At 37.6% G+C, this 20,744-nt stretch overlaps 1 long non-coding RNA gene across 1 annotated transcript; it reads right to left on the bottom strand.

Annotated features, from left to right (window-relative positions):
* Positions 1-1,382: 1,382 nt before the first annotated feature.
* On the bottom strand, positions 1,383-8,604 carry LOC133210305 (uncharacterized). Its single transcript, XR_009724905.1, has 3 exons — positions 6,414-8,604; positions 3,969-4,017; positions 1,383-2,620 (listed from the first exon to the last, which is right to left on the bottom strand). It is a non-coding gene; the product is annotated as an uncharacterized LOC133210305 (long non-coding RNA).
* Between the last annotated feature and the right edge of the window lie 12,140 nt (positions 8,605-20,744).

Genomic DNA, 20,744 nt, shown 5'->3' with positions numbered 1-20,744 from the left:
CAAGAATGTTACCATACAGCTTAAAGAGGATGAAATACATCTCTGGAATGTTCAGGTCGAGAGCCAGACTAAACTGTTATCTTTATGTTCCACTTAAGCCTTTGTGATGATCCCTGTAAAATTCATTCTGAAGAAGAATTTTAAGCTGGTTTTGTTCTAAGTGGGAATCTTTTCCTAAGAGGTTGCTGATGTTGAAATCTAGGTCCCATTATGGTTAACAGCTGTTACGTGGTTAATAGCTCTTGCTGTTGACTTCAGTGAAACCAGGCTTTCAAACAATTTTTTTTGTAAAGGTATTTCTACATGTCATCAAAAAGATAACACACACAATGGCTCCTAACAAATCACAGAAAAATAAAAAGATAAAAGTGTCAAAACCTGAGACTTGGAAAATGTAGTTGTAGCTACATGTAGGTATAATGAAGTCAGAAAACATCCTCTTAACTATCTTGAGATAAAAATACCAGCTCCTGGAAGAACTGTCTTACTTTCCAACGACCACAAATACAAATGTTGTAAGGTACAAAATGGTAATACACTCTGTGATTTAATTAACTTGCTTTGTTAAAAGGCATAGAATAAAAGACATTTTCTGCTTCAAAGAAATAGCTAAAAAAAAGTCCTTCTTTCTTCCACAGATTAGTCACACACATTTTAGTCCCATTTGAATCAATGACACTTCACCTGCATGAAGCAATACAGCCTAAATGGAAATGGTAAATTGGTTCGAAGAATTCACACCGATACTGTGCAAGATGAACAAGATTTCAGCTCTTGTAGGTAAGGTGCTGAACATGTGACTTTTGCCAAAATCACATGTTCAGCAACCACTTTTTTGTGAAGATTTTGGACAGGAAAGATTCGTATCAGCATTACCACATGCAGGACAGACATTAAGAATGTTGTCTTTTGATACTGAAATGTTTTGGTGAGATGTGTTTAATAACAGAGGACACTGGAAACAAAAACTAACAACAAATCATCCCTCTGTGCTTTGGCATAGGCCTCACAGAATTGTATCACTACAGTTGTTTTAACCTCACAGATTCGTTTTCCATTATTTCATTACCCAGTGCTTCAATGAAGTTTCTTTGTTCTTCAGTACGGTGAAAATTGGAAGTTGTATAGTGACTGTCTTCAGGTCAAATGCATGCTTCTTTAAGCCTCTGTTCCTTTATTTTGTTTCTCCAGAATGAGCAGTTGAAAACAAGAGCCAAAGCACACACACAGTTTACCTCCACAGTAAAAAAAACTCTGTCCAGAAGGCATGCCCATATGAAAAGTTCCCCCATCTATTTCTTTTCTGCTACTTGGAAAAGCCTTTCAAGCTAAAGCTGAAACTCAGTTCCAGACACTGATTAATATCTTAATAATGCTTCCTTGTAAAAGAATACCATATAATGCTGTTGTATTCACAGTGACTGAGACACTGTCACCTTCCTACAATGATCAAGTATTTTTTCCATTGAAAAAAAGGATCAACATTTTCAAACTCTTCTTGGAAAAACACACTGCAGAAAATAAACCCACAAATTCCCCTTCTGTTTTCTTCACAAACCTTGCAGATTTCTGAAAGTTGCTAGGGAAAAGTTTGAAGCAAAAATACCCAGCTGGGAACTTAAACCAGACTCAATGGGGAAACAACCGTAAGAAATACAAAGAGAATAAAGGAAAAACAGGAGCTACAGATATCTAAACTAACTTAGTGTAGTGTTTTCCTCATTAAACCCAAAGGTAGTAATACTGAAGGCACTGGATTCAAAATTAATACTTTAAAGACACAGACTGTGGGCTCACTATGAGGTCTGACACAAACTTCCCAGCTGTTGGTTTCATGGTGTTATTCTCGTGTAGCAGTTCACAGTTTCAAACCTGTTCTCCACAGTTTCACTGGAAAGAAACCTAAATTACAATAAAATCATACTGCTGTTTGTGCAACATGATTTTTTTAAATATAAATCAAATTACATGAGATAAACAATGAAGTCAAACATATTTCCATAAATACAGCCCTTTCAGTTGATTGAATTTATTGGTGCAACTAAGTTAAACGAGTAGAGTTAATTTATAGAATAAAGTTGAAAGCAACAAGTGATGTTCATCAGTAGATAAGACACTAAAAGCAGACTCTCATTTCTCTCAAGTGCAACTACACCCCTTATGACTCCTTTTTATTGTAAATGGTATTTTTCAGCAAAGACTGGCAATATTGCTGACTATAAAACAGAAACAACACAGCTGACCCTTCACAAAGAACTTTGAATATAAAAAAAAAGAATACCCCCCTTCCCACAGACAGAATAAAAACATTTTTCCTATACATTTTTTTAACATCTTGTGCTTCATGCAACATTAGCAAGTCTAAATCTGCCAGTGATATGGAAATTATATTTAAATTAATGCTGTTTTCCTACAGGTATCTCCTCATATTTTACAAGTCCTCTCTTATGTAACATCATGCATTCAAACACAGAATTTGGAAGCAGGATGGATCATGCTTGATTTTCCATTTAAGAAAGCGTATTGTTTCAGTAGGTTATCAAGAATCCCTCTCTGCTCAGAGAAGACAGACACCCTCAGAGGACAATCTACGTACTGTCAGGAGAGTTCTCAATGGCATCTGAAACACTCTTAAGCTCAAGTTGCTGCTGAAAGGAGCACCACCATCCTCCCTCAGCTGCACATTCCTACAGGCTTTTGTATGTTCACATTCAATGAGACCAGGAAACAGATGAAGGTGAAAATTAACCTCCAAATTCAGGTGAAAGCACTCTAGGCAACAATCCTTTCAGAATCATAAAACCCAATATGAGTCAACAAACACCTACAGAAAAAGATCTGTGTGCAGAGAAAAGCAGCCTGCACCCAGTTTCATTCAAAATAGTGATAAAACTGGAGCTTAATATGAGAGACAGTTCCAGACTATCCTTCATTACAGAAGAAACCTAGACAACACTGTAAGGCTAATGAAGTCATATGAACCCTGCTTAAATGTCTCTAACTTCCCTATGGTCTATAGACTGCGGTTGTGGGATTTTTTCTGCAGTGCTTGTCGAGCAAGGTTTTTTCTTACGTATCATTCAATTGTTTGTACGAAACTTCTTTGCAGTGAAGATACAAACAACAAAGCAAGATTCTAAATGTAAGATGCTTTTGTCCTTGCCTTATTGCATTAGTGCAGCCAGCTAGGTCCATCTTTAGAATTTCAGAAACTAAATCATAAACTTCTTCATGTACAACTGAGTTTGACTTTAGAAAGTTTGGGGATGATAATTTAAGAGGACGTCAGAGTGCTTCTGCAGAAATGATAGTTATGAAACCTGAGAGCTACAGAAAAAAAAGCCCTTAATGACTACTATATAGAATTTCTAAATCCCTGCTGAGCTGTTCCATGAGAATTTATTTTTTTTTTAGAACTTTAGCGATTTGTATTATCATTAGTTCATAAAAACCGCTACAGCTATCCTGCAGGGTTTCTAAGGGCAGTGAGACAGTCTCCATGGATTATTTTAGCAAGTAGCTCTATATCATTGGAACAAACAAAAATATTATTCATTACAAAATACTGAAAATAATCTGGCATATGCATTTTTTTTAATTCCTATGCTACATCTTTATAGTGAAAGTTAAACTCTTCCCTTCAAACCAAACTAAATCAAACCAACTAACCAAACAACAGAAAACCCACCCAAAACCAAAACCAGAAAACAAAACGTGGAAGCCTGGCTGCTTCTTCAACTTAATATGACCAAATAACACAGTTTGCCAAGGAAAAAAATAAAACAAACAAACAAACAAAAAAAAAACAACCAAAAATATTTATAAACACATTAAATTAATCACATTTCAGGAGAATTAATAGACTGCTTTTTTTAAGACTGAGGATACATAAATATACATAGAATAACACTTTATTTTTAAAATTTCCATTTCCATAATTTCTATGTCACTTATTTTGTAATACTTACCAGGCTGCTTATAAAGTTTGCACAGACAGCATCAGACCTTCCTGATTTCCTATAAAAAGTGTGACTTTGTGCAAGTGACATTTCAAAACCTATCCCACCAGCCAGTTAGCAACACAAAGACCAAATTACTTTTGCGTCCCAGAGCTTACAGAATGTGTCTTCTTGGACTTGCACCATGTTAACTCCTGGTGCTACCAAATAGTCCTAGTATGCTCCCTGGTCTCCTCGCTCTCTGAAGAGAGATGAAGATCAGGAAATTCCGAAAAACTGCAAAACCGCGTAAAACCATTTGAGTAAATCAGTATGGTGGCTGAGAAAATACAAAAAATATGCTATATGAGGCCCTGTTAATGCCAAGTACATACAGGTAGCTTTGCCAGAAACAAAGTACAAAATCTGGGCCTTCAAGCATACTAAACCATGAGACCACAGTGCACCAAGTCTAAAGCTGGCACAAGGTTCTTGAAGCCTTTTATAGGTAGATTTAAGCCCCTGCCATCTCACTGTCCATTCTCCAGCCCAAGAAGTGTCTAGCTGCTAGTAACCATATAATGTATTGGTGTTATCTCTTCACAACATATATCTGAAATCTAATTTTATTTCTGGGTCTCAGTATTGCTGTTTTAGACAGCCATGCTCTTTTGCAGTTGAATGAGTTCTAATTCACAAGTTCAGAACAATGCAGACCCTGAAACAGCTGACATGCTTATGTGGTAACACCCATCCATGAGCCTCTGATCTCCCTCTTCCTGTTTTTGTCGCTCTCCTGCTGACATATACATCTAATATTATACAATTAAAATCACAATGACACCTTAGTCTGTTTGCTTTTGTTTCCGTTCCAGGATGTTGTCCATTGCCCCGATTACAGACAGATGGCATACCTAATCTGCTAACTATACTGGATTTTAAAATACTTTATCCAAGAAATATAGTTACTGATTGCCTAGAACCATATGTTCTCCAGTTCTATTGGGAGTACCTGTGTCATGATTTTAATGACAGAAATTAACTCATCACACACACACACACACACACACAAAAATTAGTTATCCACCTATTTCAGCTCCTCAAGTCACATTCAGCGAAGTTTAAGTTTGTAAAAAACCACTGCAATACTGTTTTTCAAATAAAAGCTACTATAAGCAACGTGCACATAGAAAATATTACCAAGCAGTGTGGCAATGAGAGTAAAATCTTTATTTGCAAACCTGGAAATAGAAAAAAAGAACAAGAAGCGCGAGGTATTTTTCCTGCTTTACAGTATCCAGGAGAAAGCAGATCCAGACCATCAGGGATACCAGAGACATGAGGCAAACCAGAGGTGTCAGTGTTCACAGAAGCCTCTGACAAATGAAAAAAAGAAAGAAAAGGAGTGAGAGAGAAGGCATTACTCAGAAGCAAAAGGACAGAGAAACTCATGGGAGGACATTGTAAGTACCAAGGAAATGGTGACACGGGTAGTCCTCTGACTCAGGAAGGGAATGCTGGGACTTAACAGGGGAATGTTCTTGGAAAGCAGAACTGAAGCTACCTTACAGAGGAGATGTTTGAAAATGTGTCTCTTTCTTTAATTGCATCATTGAAACGCTGTATTGAAAAGCAGCAAGGAATTTTCTTCCAGATACTTCTTCAAATAACATACAAAGTAAATTACCATTGTTATTGATCCCTACAGTATAGATCAATGATCTGTGAAGATCTATACAGAGTCATTTTTTGGATTAAAATCTCCATACTGTTTGGGGGTTTTTTGTGGTCTAACCTCTCTGAAGACAAAAGCCTAATCTAAAGTTGCAACACTTAAGTTATCGGTGTAAATCAACTAGACAGAAGTTTCTGAAATGTGTATTTCAGCAAGACATTGAATAAATTATTTGTTAACATTTTCTTCAACTGCACGTTATTTTCAGCAAAAAGAAAGTATCCAGCCATCATACGAAAGGCTCAGGAGCTAGCTGAAAATTACATAGCAAGGACAAGTTGAAAAGCAAAGAGCAAGGTAAGAGTATATGACCTCTGAGCTCCCTTCTTAAAAACTAGCAGCAACATCTTTCAGTGTGCCTTTTAAATATAGGTCATTCAGGCTTAAAAATGGCAAAAAATGACAGACCATAGTACCCTTCCAATCCTGAGGATATAGTCTCCGCAAGTTATTTGCTGAGTCTATTACATCTACTGGAAACAGAGCTGCTCAGCTGTTCATTTCCCTAAGCTGTTCATCTGCTGTCAATTTAAACCTCTTGTGCAATATTTGAGCCTTTCAGTTACTGTAACAGCAATTTTAGCTTTCAGAAGGCTTCCCCTTCCTCTTGAAGACTGATACTTGTTTTGCAATTCAGTTCATTTTATTTATAAATATTTAATTTTCATTTGCCTCCTTAAAATTTGCTCTGAGCTGATAGTAACATAAATTTATTATGAAGTATATTTATCTTTATGTACCTCATTAGTGCTCAAGAGTTCTGTTGCCTCTACCAAACATTCTGCTGAACAAACTTCTGGAGGCCGAATTCAAACACGTGGAGGAAATGAAGCATAAAATTAGGATGCAGTTCTTTTATGCCCCTTTGCAGTCTTTCTCAAAACCACATGCCACAGTGGAGTTCAGAAGTGGCATTAAGGTTGGTTATCTGAAGACAGAAGACATGATCCAGATTAATTTTAAATCCCCAGTACCACAAACACATTGCAATGACATTATTTCCAGGAATAACCCAAAGTGGTAGTTTCAAGGGTTATAAACACACATCCAAAATAAGAAAATGGGTGGAAAAAAAAAAATTATTCTTTAAACAAGAACTACAAGGGCTTGTAGTTGTTATCCAATATTACTTTATACTAGTTGGTATCCAATATTTACTGGATTACTTTATTGTTATCCAGTATTACTTTATATACTTTATGTGTTTACTTACTGCTGATGGCTCTCGAGACATGAACACAACTGAACAAATGAGCCAGTTCAAATCAAATTTGATGCTGCTCGAGAAAAATAGAAGTGAAGAATGAAATGAAGTGCACACAAAAAGTTTTAAGATTAAAAAATAAAAAAAAAAGAAAATGGTATCTCTACTATTCAGTGTGTCAGTGAAACAATAACTGACAAAGACAATGGAACTGTTAGCCCATCCGCACATCTCATCATGACAATGACTGATGACATTTTTAATGAACCTTCAATTAAACCACAGTTAGCAAATATTCTGATAACATAGGTATCCTGAAAACACCAGCCAGGACAGCACAACATGATTTCAATCTGTTTTCACTAAGGTGCATCACTAGAGTCTCGTAGAAACAGGTCATAATTCATGGAATTATTTTTGTCATTCTAAAACATTTGTGATGTAACTTTCTCAGCTGGCTATCAAAAAGTCCTCTCTGGCCTCTTCCCTGTTAGGGGGAAACTAGAGAGAAGTTAGTAACTGGGCATTTCCAAGCATATCTGCATGCTTTCCCCCCCAAAGACCAGCATCACAACTACTTCATGTTGTATCAATAAGTTCACATTTTTTCACTAGTATTAAGTAATTTGGGAGCTGGAGAGTAAAAAAAATATAAAAGCAGTTAATTCTGGGTTTAATTATGATACCAGAAATCATTGCAATGCTAAATACCTTGATTACAATAATTTAATACATCAGTCTGCATGAAAACCCTACATTATACTAACTACTGTTAGCTTAATGCACCACAGAGAAAAAAATATAACACTGCAAACATTTAATGAAAGTATTAAAGGAATAAGTGCTTTTTACTCTGTCGCTGCAGATAAAAGGGATGGATAATGCATGTTGGACATGAACGAAAATGCATTACACTCCTACAGTGGGAAAACATATACTCAAAACTACCTTTACTGGTGCTCTTGAAATGTCATGATGATCCATTTTCTTTAAAATGGGCTGATATTAGTATCTGTGTACTTCAGATAAAACAACTGGTATTTTGAAAAGATCATGCTGGTCTACTAAAATAGATAATGCAGTTCTCCATATCACTAAAATATCCATTAATCTGCCATGCTGTGATATTTCAGACATTTAAATAGGTTTCTGGTTATTATTATAATGGACTTCAGACTGGGTTTATGAAAGATTAGGTATTGCTCCAACGCATTCTCTTCTTATTCTCAGACAAAACATAATGCTTAGAACTGCCAGTAAGGTCCTATGATAACAGACATACTTTTTCAAAATACTGTTCACTACAGATGCCTCTGGCATTCAGGTTTCCTGAAGAGGAGCTACTTCAAAAATTTATGTCTACAAGATCAGCTTTTGTATTAACAGTTTTTAGACACTAGACATTTACAGAAGTTATGTATTTTATTATAGAAATTTCTGAATTTGTGTGAGGTTTTCTCAGCTCCTGGGAGTCTCACCAAGCACACGATTTATTACCAAATCCTTGACACACTGAAAGCAAACTACCATAACCAATTTAGCCTTCTTGACTATTTCTGGATTCCGCTAAAAAATGTGTTTTGCAGTAGTGCTAACACCTCCCACAGTTTTCAACATTGAAGTCACTACTATATGCTTAGTATATTACAACTAAAGTCATACGAATTTACAGCTTGAAAATACCATTCAGTTATTATCACAATTCTTTCTGAACTGGTAGGGGAAAAATAAAATAATCCTGATGGTCAAAATTATTATTAAAGAAATAGAACTATTGCTATGATCTGCATAGTTCCCAAATGTTGGAAGAGTTCAGATAAAGATCTGACTGGTACAGATAATTTCTATTTAAATCTCTATATGTTTGTATAAAGTACTGGATGATCCATTAATCTCTCAAAAGGTGACTATCCAGTGAAATAATCAACAAAAACTGGGATAATAATTCAGATAAAACAGATTAATTAGTTCATGTAGGAAACAAAAAGTGAGCAGAAAGAACACTGATACTATCAGTGTCATACATTAGTGAAATCGGTTAATGCAGTATCAGAAAGTACTTCAGTAAGGAAATGATGAAAACCCAAAACAACCTACAGAAACTATTGCTGAGATAATCAGCTCTGAACAGATAGATGATGTAGTGTATTTGGAGGAGCAATTTCAGACACGGAATCTAGCAAAAAGGAACTGAAAAATTCTGCCATGAAAAATTCTGCCATGAAAACTGAAATATGTTGCCATGCAAGAATACATGGCAATGTATACAGAAATGGGAAGCCAGAAAAATAGGAGACACAAAGAGGAGGTTTGACAGACACATAAAATAAAAAAAGGATAAAAGCAGTGACAGCAGCACAAGAAATTATATGGGACTTTAAAAATACCTTACATTTTCAACATTGACATGCATGGTTAGATCTGTGTAAGTATACTGTAGGTAGGATTCAGATGCTTGATTCAGTACTTAAATTCCAAAATTGGATACTCAGCATCATCACTGCTACTTAACCCTGAATATCAGCACACTCAGCTGCTATTGCTCAAGATAGCTGACTCCTCTGGTGTAACCTCCTAATTTTAATTAGTTTCACTTCAGTTTATATCTTCTTATAGTTCCACATTCCTCTGCTTCCCTCAGCTGTGACACACTAATCAAGGACATCCTCAAAAAACCAGCTTGAAGACAAACAGCCAGACTAATGACAAGTGTTCCCTGGAGTTAGGGCTTAAAACCCACGTCTCTCTGCTCCCAGATGTGTGACCTAATCCATAAACTGATCTTCTTTTGCGCTCGCAATTAATATTTAATTATTCCATGCATAGCAAAACACCTTCAAGAGGAGATACTGCAACCATCCCACCTCAGAGTACTTTATAGCCAGAATACTTTCCTGGAAGATAGGCGCTGCTGATTAGAGCTCCCTCAGGCAGAGGAAGAAACTAAATGCAATCTTGCTGCCTTTAACTGCTGAGCTAGTGCATAGCATGCACTGGGAGTGGCAGGCAAGCAACGGAACAGTAAGAGCTTTTGAACAAAAAAGGCTATATGGCTTATTTCAGGAAAGCGATCCTGTGATGAAAGATACTATGGTAAGAAAGTTGCATCTGTTCAGCATGGGGAAGAGAAGCTACATGGAGACCTCATAGCATTCTTCCAATATCTTAAGGGGGCCTACAAGGATGCTGGAGAGGGACTCTTCATCAGGGACTGTAGTTATATGGCAAAGGGTAATGGGTTCAAACATAGACAGGGAAAGCTCAGGTTGGATATAAGGAAGTTCTTTACTGTGAGTGTGGTGAGGTACTAGAACAGGTTGCCCAAAGAAGTGGTAAATGCTTCACCCCGGCAGTGTTCAAAGCCAAGTTGGACAGAGCATTGGCAACATGGTCTAGTGTGAGATATCCCTGAACATGGCAGGGAGGGTGGAACAAGATGATCTGAAGGTCCTTTCCAACCCTGACCATTCTATGATCCTAGTCACAGACAATGACACTAGTTAAGGCACTTCGCCACCTGAAGTTCTTTTAAAGATCTATTGCAAGCAGCATTCCAGTCAGCTTGCTGGGATTTGCTATATAGCTCTCCTTTCCACAGGCACTGAGCAGCTGGCCTTTATGATGTTAATTCACTAACACCAAGCACCTAGGTAGTGCAAAGCTCAGAGGTGTATGAGTTGTGATTTTCCTTGTATGATGCCCAGAGGCTGAGAGATCATAGAATCACAGAATAGTCTGTCACTGCCAGTATGAGGAAATACACTGCTGACTTGTGTGGCAGCAGAAGTCTGGGTGGATTCTGGCCAATAGAGTTTAAAAGCAAGAGCCCAAACTGAAAGCACTTACTGTAATTCTGCAGAAAGTCGTGAGAAAAGGAAGAAAACGTTTTGGATATTCAAACAGTGAAGTTCAGAGGAAAAGTGCACCTAGCTCTACTTCTCTACAAACTCCTGCTGTGCTCTTGCCTCCCATTATTTCCAGTCGTACCACCAAAACTCCCACAATTTTTACACCACATCAGCTGTCTTCTTGAAAGCTACCACCTTTCCACAGCCTTACAGATAACATCCCTTCTCTCATCACACTAATAAAATTAACATGATTAACCATTAATCATTAAAATAAAACATTCTATGTGTATATCCCTCCCTGAACATGTAAAAAATAATTTTAGATTATTTGTAACACAGATTGTAATTTCCCCTAATTAGGGATATTGGGCTAGATTCTCAGTTGCGATATGAATTAGTACATTTCCAAGAAACTATCTGATTTACATCACATGAGTATCTTGCTTGTCTAATTAATATACATCAGGCCATTATGCAGGAATGCTTTCCACATAGCATACTTGTCCATGAACTGAGTGATACATCACACACATTACTTCCAGATCTGAGATGTCAGAAAGGGTGTCCCACAACACTGCTATACTTGCACCTTCTCAGGTAGGTGTGGTTGAAGCATTACTGCAATAAGCACATTACAGATGCAGGAAGAAATTACAAACGAGGTGGCCTAAATCCTTGAGATTTCCATAGGCCATTATCATCCAACAAGAAACACTGCAACTTTGCATTGTTTTCCTTTTTTTTCTTGTCAGCATGTCTCAAGGAGTCTCAACACAGCACAGAAATACTTGGTACTAAATTTAATACAACCTGAGCTATCATTTTTCTAAGAACTGCCCAATTGTTTCCAGAATTAGACATGTCATGCACATGAAAGTTTATTTAAAAACGGATGGGAAGCACACGATCACTTCATTTACTGTACTAAAACAAACAGTCCTAAAGTGCAATCCTTCACATGACATGGAGGCAGATTCAATCTTCTTTCTTTCTTCCTCCTCAGATTAGATAAGGACTGCAGCACCCCACTTCCTAAATCCATTCTCAAGCTCTTAAATAATTCTTCCAACTGAAACCAAATAAAAAACCCCACAACAACAACAAACACATGAAGCACTGTAAGACACTGTAGACCACTTAAGTATTTTTGTGCTAAATAACTAGGAAAATATTGTGTAGAGTTCCCTGAAAATGTTCAGACCTCAGCAATCAAAAAGCTTTATAAAATTAATATCAGGCTCAGCAGCACTGCACAAGATATCACAAGCCTGTATGATCACAGGTAATTACTCATACTTGGTGCCATTTGAGCTTTCATCACAATACCAAAACTGTTACAGCAGCATACAGTAGCTGTAGCAACTGAATGTTTAGTCAAGAACACTTACATTATCTAAATGTCTCATCAGAAACGTGCACACATGTAAACTTCAGCTACAATTTAGTGATATGAATACTGAAATAATATAGAAAAGCAACAATGCCAAGGTACAAAAACCAAGGCTTATCTTGTGAAGTTACGCTCCTGTTGACATGTCAAAGTTCAGCCCATTGCAATGAAAAGGCACGTTTGCAAGTCTAACATTTATAATTACACAAACATTCCCCCACCCTTAATGTCAAACACACTGAATGCCTTTCTGACAGTTAGAGGCTTTCCAGCTGGTGAAGAAAACCTCATCAGGAATTCAATTTGTGTATTATTTAAAACTATTATTCCTCTGCATTTCTAAAGAGAATGGAGTTCATTTTTGTTCCAGTCTGCTACTCTACCACAGCCAGATGCTATAATAATGGATCAGATGTATAAGTACCAGACAGAGAAGCACAGAATCAAAAAAGTTGGAAAAGACCTTTAAAATCATCGTGTCCAACCATCATGTCCAATCATATCACTGCAGGCCTCATCTTTATGGTTTGTGAAAACTTCCATGGACGTGATTCCACCGCTTCCAGTGAAGCCTGCTCCAATGCCTGATCACCCTCTCTGTGAAGAAATTTTTCCTAATATTCAACCTAAACTGCCCCTGGTGAAGCTTGAGTCTGTTACCTCTTGTGCTATAGCTTGTTGTTTAGAAAAAAAGATCGACTCCCACCTCACTACAACCTCCTTTCAGGTAGTTGTAGAGAGCAACATATGAGTGAAGATTCACTTATAAACTGCTCAAAAATATTACTAAGCTAATAAATACCTTTAACAAATGGTGAACTGCTGACTATAGAAAGCAGTGGTTCAAAGTTTACTTATGCCTATTTAAAGTATATTATTTGCCAACACTTGCATTCTCCATCTGTGGCACGTTTGCAGTTCAATTAACCAGACATTAGCCCTCTGCAAACTGCTTACCAGTGAAACAGTATAAAGTTCTAACTAAATACATTAAATCAACTATAAATGGTGTGTCTCTTCCAAACAAAGCTATTTCCACTTTGGAAGGTAACACAGTCAATTGAGATTGCAAGGAACGGACAAGCAACAATTCTAGCACTAACCCTTTCAGTGTCTTTGGGAAAGCCATCCTGGGTTCCACCACCTTCTTTTGTCTGCTGATGTCAGATCAGTACTCATCCCATTTAGAGTAAGGTACCTAACCAAAGTGATTAATTGCCTAGGCTTCTTGTATAATCAGTGGAAAGCATGACATAAATCTTCTACTGATCCATATAAAAGCCCTTACGTATTCCTCTGATCATGTGACATACAGGTTTCAAAATGAAATCAAGGCAATTGGTTATACCTGTGTTGCTCCGCAATAAAGAATTTAGATACATTATTCCTCCCTTATACAGTCTGTTTTTTTCCAATAAATATTAAAAAATAAGTGTAATTTCTGAAAGCAAATTCAAAACTAGAAGAGAAGGGGGAACATTGTCTACTGTTAGGTGTCCCTGCCCATGGTACGGGGTTGGAACCAGATGATGTCTAGGTCCTTTCCAACCCTAACCATTCTATGATCCATGATTCCATAACACAAAGGGACACAGCTAGATTTGACTTACAGGCTTACCACACAGACATATAGTTAGGAAAAAAAAAAAAAAAAGTCCCGTGCACAACAAAGAAAACTCTGAATGATAGTAATGTCAAGATCAAACTAGCCATGGAAGCATTTCCACAGGCATGATTAATACTAATCGTATTTACAAGTTTCTTAAAGCAGTACTGGTTTGTTGTGGTTTTTTTTCCAGAGCAAACAATAAAGATGTTTGTAGTTAATATATGCAATGCAGTACTCGTTAATCAGACTTCTGAATAAGATGAATAAATTGATAAATATTGATTGCTGCTTATGTTATTTACTACTCTGTTATGTGGTTTATCAGTGGCAATGTTAAAAATTTCACATGCCAGCTGCAAGATCCACAGAGGCCTAAATGAGCCTGAAGTACTGACCCGTACTTAGTTTTTCCCCATGGGACTTTCAGAGCACAACACTCCTTTCTTTTCATTAGCAGACCAAACTGCTCTTTCTAGAAATCTGGTAAAAAGACTAATAGCTATGAGAAGCTGAAATGCTCCTTTGAATGGCAACAAATGATGATTAAAAGGGCTTCACTGAACCATGGCAACAGACTAGCTGCAGATCCACCTATTCCCTCTGTTATCCTTTCAAAGATTCGGTGGTCACTGCACTCCCTCGTGCTCTCACGTCAGAACAGCTGCTGCTGCACTTCAGGACCGACAGCCACAGAAGCTTACTGTCATGGTTTAAACTGATTTAAAATAAATTATCAGAGAAGAGACAACTCAGAGTATCCTCCTAGTTACCACATACTATCAGTACAACAGAGAGCAGATGCAGGCAAGTATTACTACAACAATCCACAAATATATATTCTCCCTAACATAATCTGCTTTAGCACTGGGTACAGTGGCAGAAGGAAGGGTGGATTCAGATACCACCAGAACACACCAACTGCCAACTTTGTACCAGGCTTTTAGTGGTGTGTGTCTCCCTGCCACAGCTAAACAACCTTGCCCTAAAGAGCTAAACCGAGGCACAACTGTATCAGTCCAGATCTCAAAGAGTTATTAAGCAACCATGAGCAAGCCGAATACTCTTCAACTTAGAGTGATTGTATGCATCCCGCTTAAAAATTAGTTCATGTTGTGTCTACTTTACAGCTGACAAATGAAAGTCAGATAGCTCTTTAAGCATCAGGCTCATAATGCAATTGTTGACAGCGTAAGCTGAGAGTAGCTGAATTCATGAAGGGCAAGCAAAGTGTTTGGTAGCAGGACAGAAATGGGACTAGTGTTGAATTTGGCTGCCTTTTCGAGTTCCAGCTTAAGAACATACCGTAACCTAACAGTATGTGTCAGCATTTGTTAATCTGATGAAGTCAGTCTGCTGAAGTTAATTTTCATTGCCCCATCTCAAATAAAAGGAAATGGGAATCATTAAGCTACCTTTCCTGATCATTCCTTCAATACACCTAACTTCCTAGAGGATAAACTACCCTCTGCTGGAGTAACAGAGAATTTACAGGCAAGAAAACAGCTTAAGAACTTAGCCAACCTTTTTAAAGGCATTCAGCTGCAAATACAGTTTGTCATTTGCTGCAGGCTTACTAAAACTGGTGTTTATTCCAGTGATCTTGCTGCCAGTGTCCTCTTAGTGAAAGATAACTGACTCACCTAACATATCAATCATTGTCACAAAATTAGGCTCTTTTAAATGAGCTTAAGTAAATTTTTCTAAGAACCAAAGTGCTGATTTCCAGATAGCATCCAGTAGCTTGTTGGTTTGTATTATTTTTCTTGGTCCTGCAATCTTTCAGAATGCAAAGATTAATTCTGATTCACCCCATGATAAAACTCAGCTGGTGCAAGATTTGATTACACACAATACTTACATAGTGTACAATAACTTCCTGATAATTGCAATGGTAAGCATCTACAGAAAGCAAAATTTTTTCCCAAAGAGCCCAGCCTCACCATTTATCAGGCAAATTCTTCCACCAGGCAATGAAAGAGCCACTGCATTGCTCTACTAATTGTTAATCCATCCTGACAGCTGCAAATGCTTTCAAGCCCAGCCCCACAGTAGGCAGGATGGCACAAGAAAAAACTTCTATTAAACTTTCAGCTGATCGTAACTCACATCTAGCCTCAAATCACATGCCTAAGCCAGCCTTCATGATGCAGAGGTACCATACAGCCTCAGCATATACTACAAAGGAGTTTGCCCTCTTTCCAAAGGTAAGTCAGGCACTTTGCAGAAGAAAACAAATTTCACCTTAAAATTACAGAGAATCTTCTGGAGTGCTTCTCCAGGGTAGATAGAAAGAGAGCACAGCGTATGCACAGGTGATATACTTCCCAGAGAAACTTCACTTTATTTTACACAGAGATGTTTAGAAACACAAACAAAGCCAAGTATGACAACAAAGAAAGGAATGCAACAAAACCATATCATGAATTAAGCCATTTCCATGACTGTTAATCTGGCTGCAAAAATCACAGGTCCACTGATTTCATCTCAGGTGTCTTTGGTACAGAGTTTTTAACACTTGATAAAAGTTTCAACTTTCAAACAAAATGCACAGCTTCAGTTCGTTCTTCACAGCTACAGAATACGACTGTTTAACATACTCACAGGTCCCATTATCACAACTCCAGAAGACAAAAAAACAAAAGGAACAGAAGGAAGTTTGCCACTGTCTTGAAATTTCAGGCACACACATACCATCACAGTTACAGTCAGGATCCTTGGAAAGAGTCTTCAGATGTCTCATGGAAAATCTGCAGAACAGCGAGGTTCAAATGGGACCTGCCAGAGAGTTGCTTCGGGTGCAGTGATGGATTGTTTCTGCTTCCACCACAGCTGTCGATTACTGTACCTTGTCACAACAAAATGAACCACCATATACAAACAACTGCAGAAAGCTAAAACAATACAAACATTTCCAATTATTAATATTTACAAAGGATATTCTAAAGTTCCTTGTAAAAGCAACCCAGCATATGTTCTAAAAAGATGTTAGTTTACCTTAGTGAAAGTGCCACAGTTTGTTCCCAAGAAGAATGTTATTCATAACATTTTTTTATGCATAGGGTCTAACTTGGTTGTCTACTTCTAATTCATCAGGTAAGACCCGAAGTAGTTAAAATTATTTTGAGGGCTCTAAAACTGGAAAAAAAAAAAAAAAAAAAAAATTGGCAGCCAATTATTAGTGCTTTTCTATGAACTTCCCCTTTATGCTGTTGGTCTTTGAAAGGCAAGCAAGAACTGCCAAAATTAAAAAAAAAAAAAAAAAATCAGAAAAAAAACTGTAAACAACAATTGAGGAAGAAGCTAATTTCATCTATACTGCTCTGAAGAAATGGATTGAAAAAAAACAACCTAAAAATGTTTTGTACTGCTGCAGTGACAAATATTATTATAGAGCAAAAAGTCATTCAGTGTGCTATAAAGATTAACAGAATCATTTAAATGGGGAAAAAACTCAAACTTCAGTAGCACAATTGACTAATATGGAACACATGACTGTGAAGTAAATTACAGAGCTGTATTTTTTGGCATGATAGTGTCCTACTGGAGTGCAGAGGTGCCTTGCATGCCAGCAAGGCACCAACAGATCCCCTGCCAGTGGCAGTTTGAAGCTCTCAGTCATGCAGTGACTAGACCTGGGGGGCGGAGAGGGGACATGACTGCTCTCACTTCCCAGGGAACACCCCCACCCAAGGAAAACCCCCATTCATCAAGCTGTCTTATCAGGTACAAAGGAAATGTGCCAGAAGTGCTGGCTAGTCATACCAGTAATAACCAGAGCTCCTAAAATAAATTTTATACTGTTTCTATCTGTGATGATTTTATACGAAAATATGTGGGCAGGAAAATATTACTCTAAAATATATTTTTTTTTATCTCATTACAATGCTGTTTCTATTCAAATTACATTACAGAATTGCCACTTCCTTTCAAACATTTTTTTCAACTTACTCCGTCTATATTTCTTCTTTTCTAATGGTTAATTAAAGAGAGAATATTATGTAACATTTGGTTCAGTCTATTTCCATTGTCTATTAATAATGATTTTATTTTGGCATACAGACAGAGTTTAGTCTAATGGTTGTTTTTTCCTGAAAAACTTTGCATGTCAAAAGTATGACAGCTGAACAAAAATGAAGCAAAAAAGCAACAAGTTTTCCTATGGCCAGCTTTCCCACCAAAGAAAAAAGGCTGACAAACTCTTGAATAAGTCAAGAACATTGTTGAACTTCAGATACATAATGGGAGTTTATCATGCAAAACGTTTTTCAGACCTGCAGCACATTAACAGTAGTTCAAAGTTTCCAAAATTGGCCGTATATCCACTTTTACTGCTTGCTGAACAGACAGTTCCTCTGGAAGTGGAGCTCACAGAAGCTCCTCCAGAAAATACCCATCAATTCACATGTCTACATAGGAATTTTGGTGTTAAAATCACAGTTACATACAGCAGGGAGACGTTTGTGTAGTTTATTTGTCCATATTCCAACTGCCCCTGAGGAATACAGGTAAGGTTTTGGAACCATCAACTGGCTAAAGGAGGTTTGTAAGGGATATCATGTGGCAGCTGAGACATGCCATGAAAGAAGAAAAAAAAAAAAAGTCAAGTATTTTAATCTTTCATCGAGCTAAAATATGACTATGGTTAGTTACACAGATCAAGTAATGAAGCTATAGTAGCTGACTCATGTACTTCAGAATTAATCTTCTAAAAGGTGTAACAACATTAAAATCAGAAAAGGTTTACTCCGACGCAAGTAAAAGTTTCTCTTAATTATTTTCAGTGTCCATTCTTTCTAATCTAGTATTTTTTAAAAGAACTGTTGTTTGTTTGGTGGTTTGTTTTTTGGGTGTTTTTTTTTTTTTTCTGTACATGATTATCACTTCAAATTTTTCATTTTATTTCTTTTTTTCTAGATATTTTTACTTCTCACCTAAGTGGCTTCTGAACAAACGGAAGTTCTTTAGTGGTTACTCAGTGCTACCACATGTGATATTTCTGCTATGACAGCATGACTACTTGTGTTGCAAGTGGAATTTCTTCAGTTTTTCAGTTCCACTTTAAGTCTCTTTGCTATGAAGACTGAGGCTTTTGTGTGATTATGCTTTTCATCCTAAGTAGTATTTCCAGGTATCAGAACCATTACCTCAAAGGGAAACTCACAGAAGTTCGTGATTTTTTCTAATAACTCTAAAAGATTTACACAATGGGTAGATACAGTAAGCTCCCATGCAACATGTCATGCAATTCTGTGACTGATTTCTATCACATTCTCTATTTATAGAACTAGCACTGTTTCACAAACCTGATCTTACTATCCTTGCACTCAAAACTACACTTTTGTTGTTTCTTCGCTGATTTTCCTGGCTTCCCTGCATTTTCCATTAGTTCTCACAGAATGTAAAATAGCATTCACTCCTTCACATACACACGTGTATACACATCCACAGAAGAACCTAAGAATCCTCTGCTACAGACTGAGGCTTCTGAAGACACACTGTTGTGACATGGCCAAAATACCATGTAAGCCTGGATCTGCAGACAAGGAAAAAAAATGGAAAAAAGGCAGCAACAAAGAAACACAAATAATTTCCTTTGTCCTTAGTCATTAAAAACCTTTGCACCACTGCAAGGAAGCAAACTGATTCTTCTTCCATACCAGTAATGACTGCTGCACCTATGTTAACATAATCCCAAATTAGGGCCTCTAATATCAGAGCGCCAAAGTCCTAGCATAGGAAAGGAGTATTGCAAAAGCATGTGCAATCACATCACTCAAATGTAGAACTTGCTTGGTACCTGGTTTAGCCCTCCTGCAACTGCCGGAAGTTTAAAAGATAAGAAAACACAACCTTTGTGCTCTGCTTTCTTATGAAAACATTTTGAAGTGCTTATAATTTGCTTCTGACAATCAGGCAAACTTAAGTGACTTCTACTTCCACACATAGCTTTGTGCTTGTGATGGAATGATTTTCCGGTTTTGTAAAAGATGAAGAGCTGTCAATACTAGCAAAATATAAATGAAAAGTTTGGTTCATTTCTCTGAGCAGACCAGACCACCACCACCATTGTCCTTTCCCTCTATATGTGTTGCTTCAAAATCATTTTTTCTAAGTCTAAAAGTTAGTTTTCAAAGCAGTTAGATAACAACACTAAAACACTGATCAAATAAACAGCTTTTCTCTTCATGTCTGTTCATACAGCATTTAAAACAGAAACCATGCTCTCTTTTCCACAGTACACACTTGCCCTTTGTTCTGTCAGTACTTTTGCTGTCAGGATGCCATGATACTGTCATGACTTTGCTGAATGCTAGTAAGGCCATGGGCATCCCTTTCACAGGCTTAAAGAAAGAGAGGAGAGAGGATAGCAAGACTGAAAAAGTATCAGACTTTTATAATATATTTCACCTTTATGTCAGAGGTTTCTGTAGGGATATAAATGTCATGCTTCAGGGCACAGGTTTTGTATTCTTTGCAGCAACTCGTGTCACCTAATGTACAAGAATGCTAGACCAGCTGGATCTGCACGTCTTGACCCTGTACGATGGTGTGAGGCTTCCTTCGTGCCTCAACAGCATTAGCATGGTCACTAGTACTTTCCCCTCCAGCAGAAACACTCGTGCATACGTGTTGTGGGTTTTGTGGGCATTTCTGGACCAGGGACTCCCCACCCCCTTCACTCAGATGAAGGCCAACAAAACCATTGCATAGCATGACTGCTGTCACTCCACCACCCAGCGGGAGACTGAACTATGAACATTGGGCTCTGTCAGCAAGCGTGACCCTATTTCCAATTGATATACAATTGCCCCATAGCCAAGACAGCACAAGTTCTTCAAACAAACATATAAATACTTCCCTAGAATGTACACACACCCTTCCTGTGTTTACTAGCATCACTAACCGAGGCCAGACACGGGTCTCAATTACATCAGAACATCTCTTCTGCAGCGGGAGGCACGGGCCGTGCTGGCCTGAGAGAGCAGTACCCACTGCCAGGTGCCGCGCCCTGTGGCC

This window comes from Neopsephotus bourkii, unplaced genomic scaffold (assembly GCF_033783945.1).
Source record: "Neopsephotus bourkii isolate Nb327-2 ecotype Australia unplaced genomic scaffold, CSIRO-AGI_Nbou_v1 NB_437, whole genome shotgun sequence".
NCBI lineage: Eukaryota > Metazoa > Chordata > Aves > Psittaciformes > Psittacidae > Neopsephotus > Neopsephotus bourkii.
Note: the sequence above shows the minus strand (reverse complement) of the source record. Positions and strands in the feature narration are given on the sequence as shown.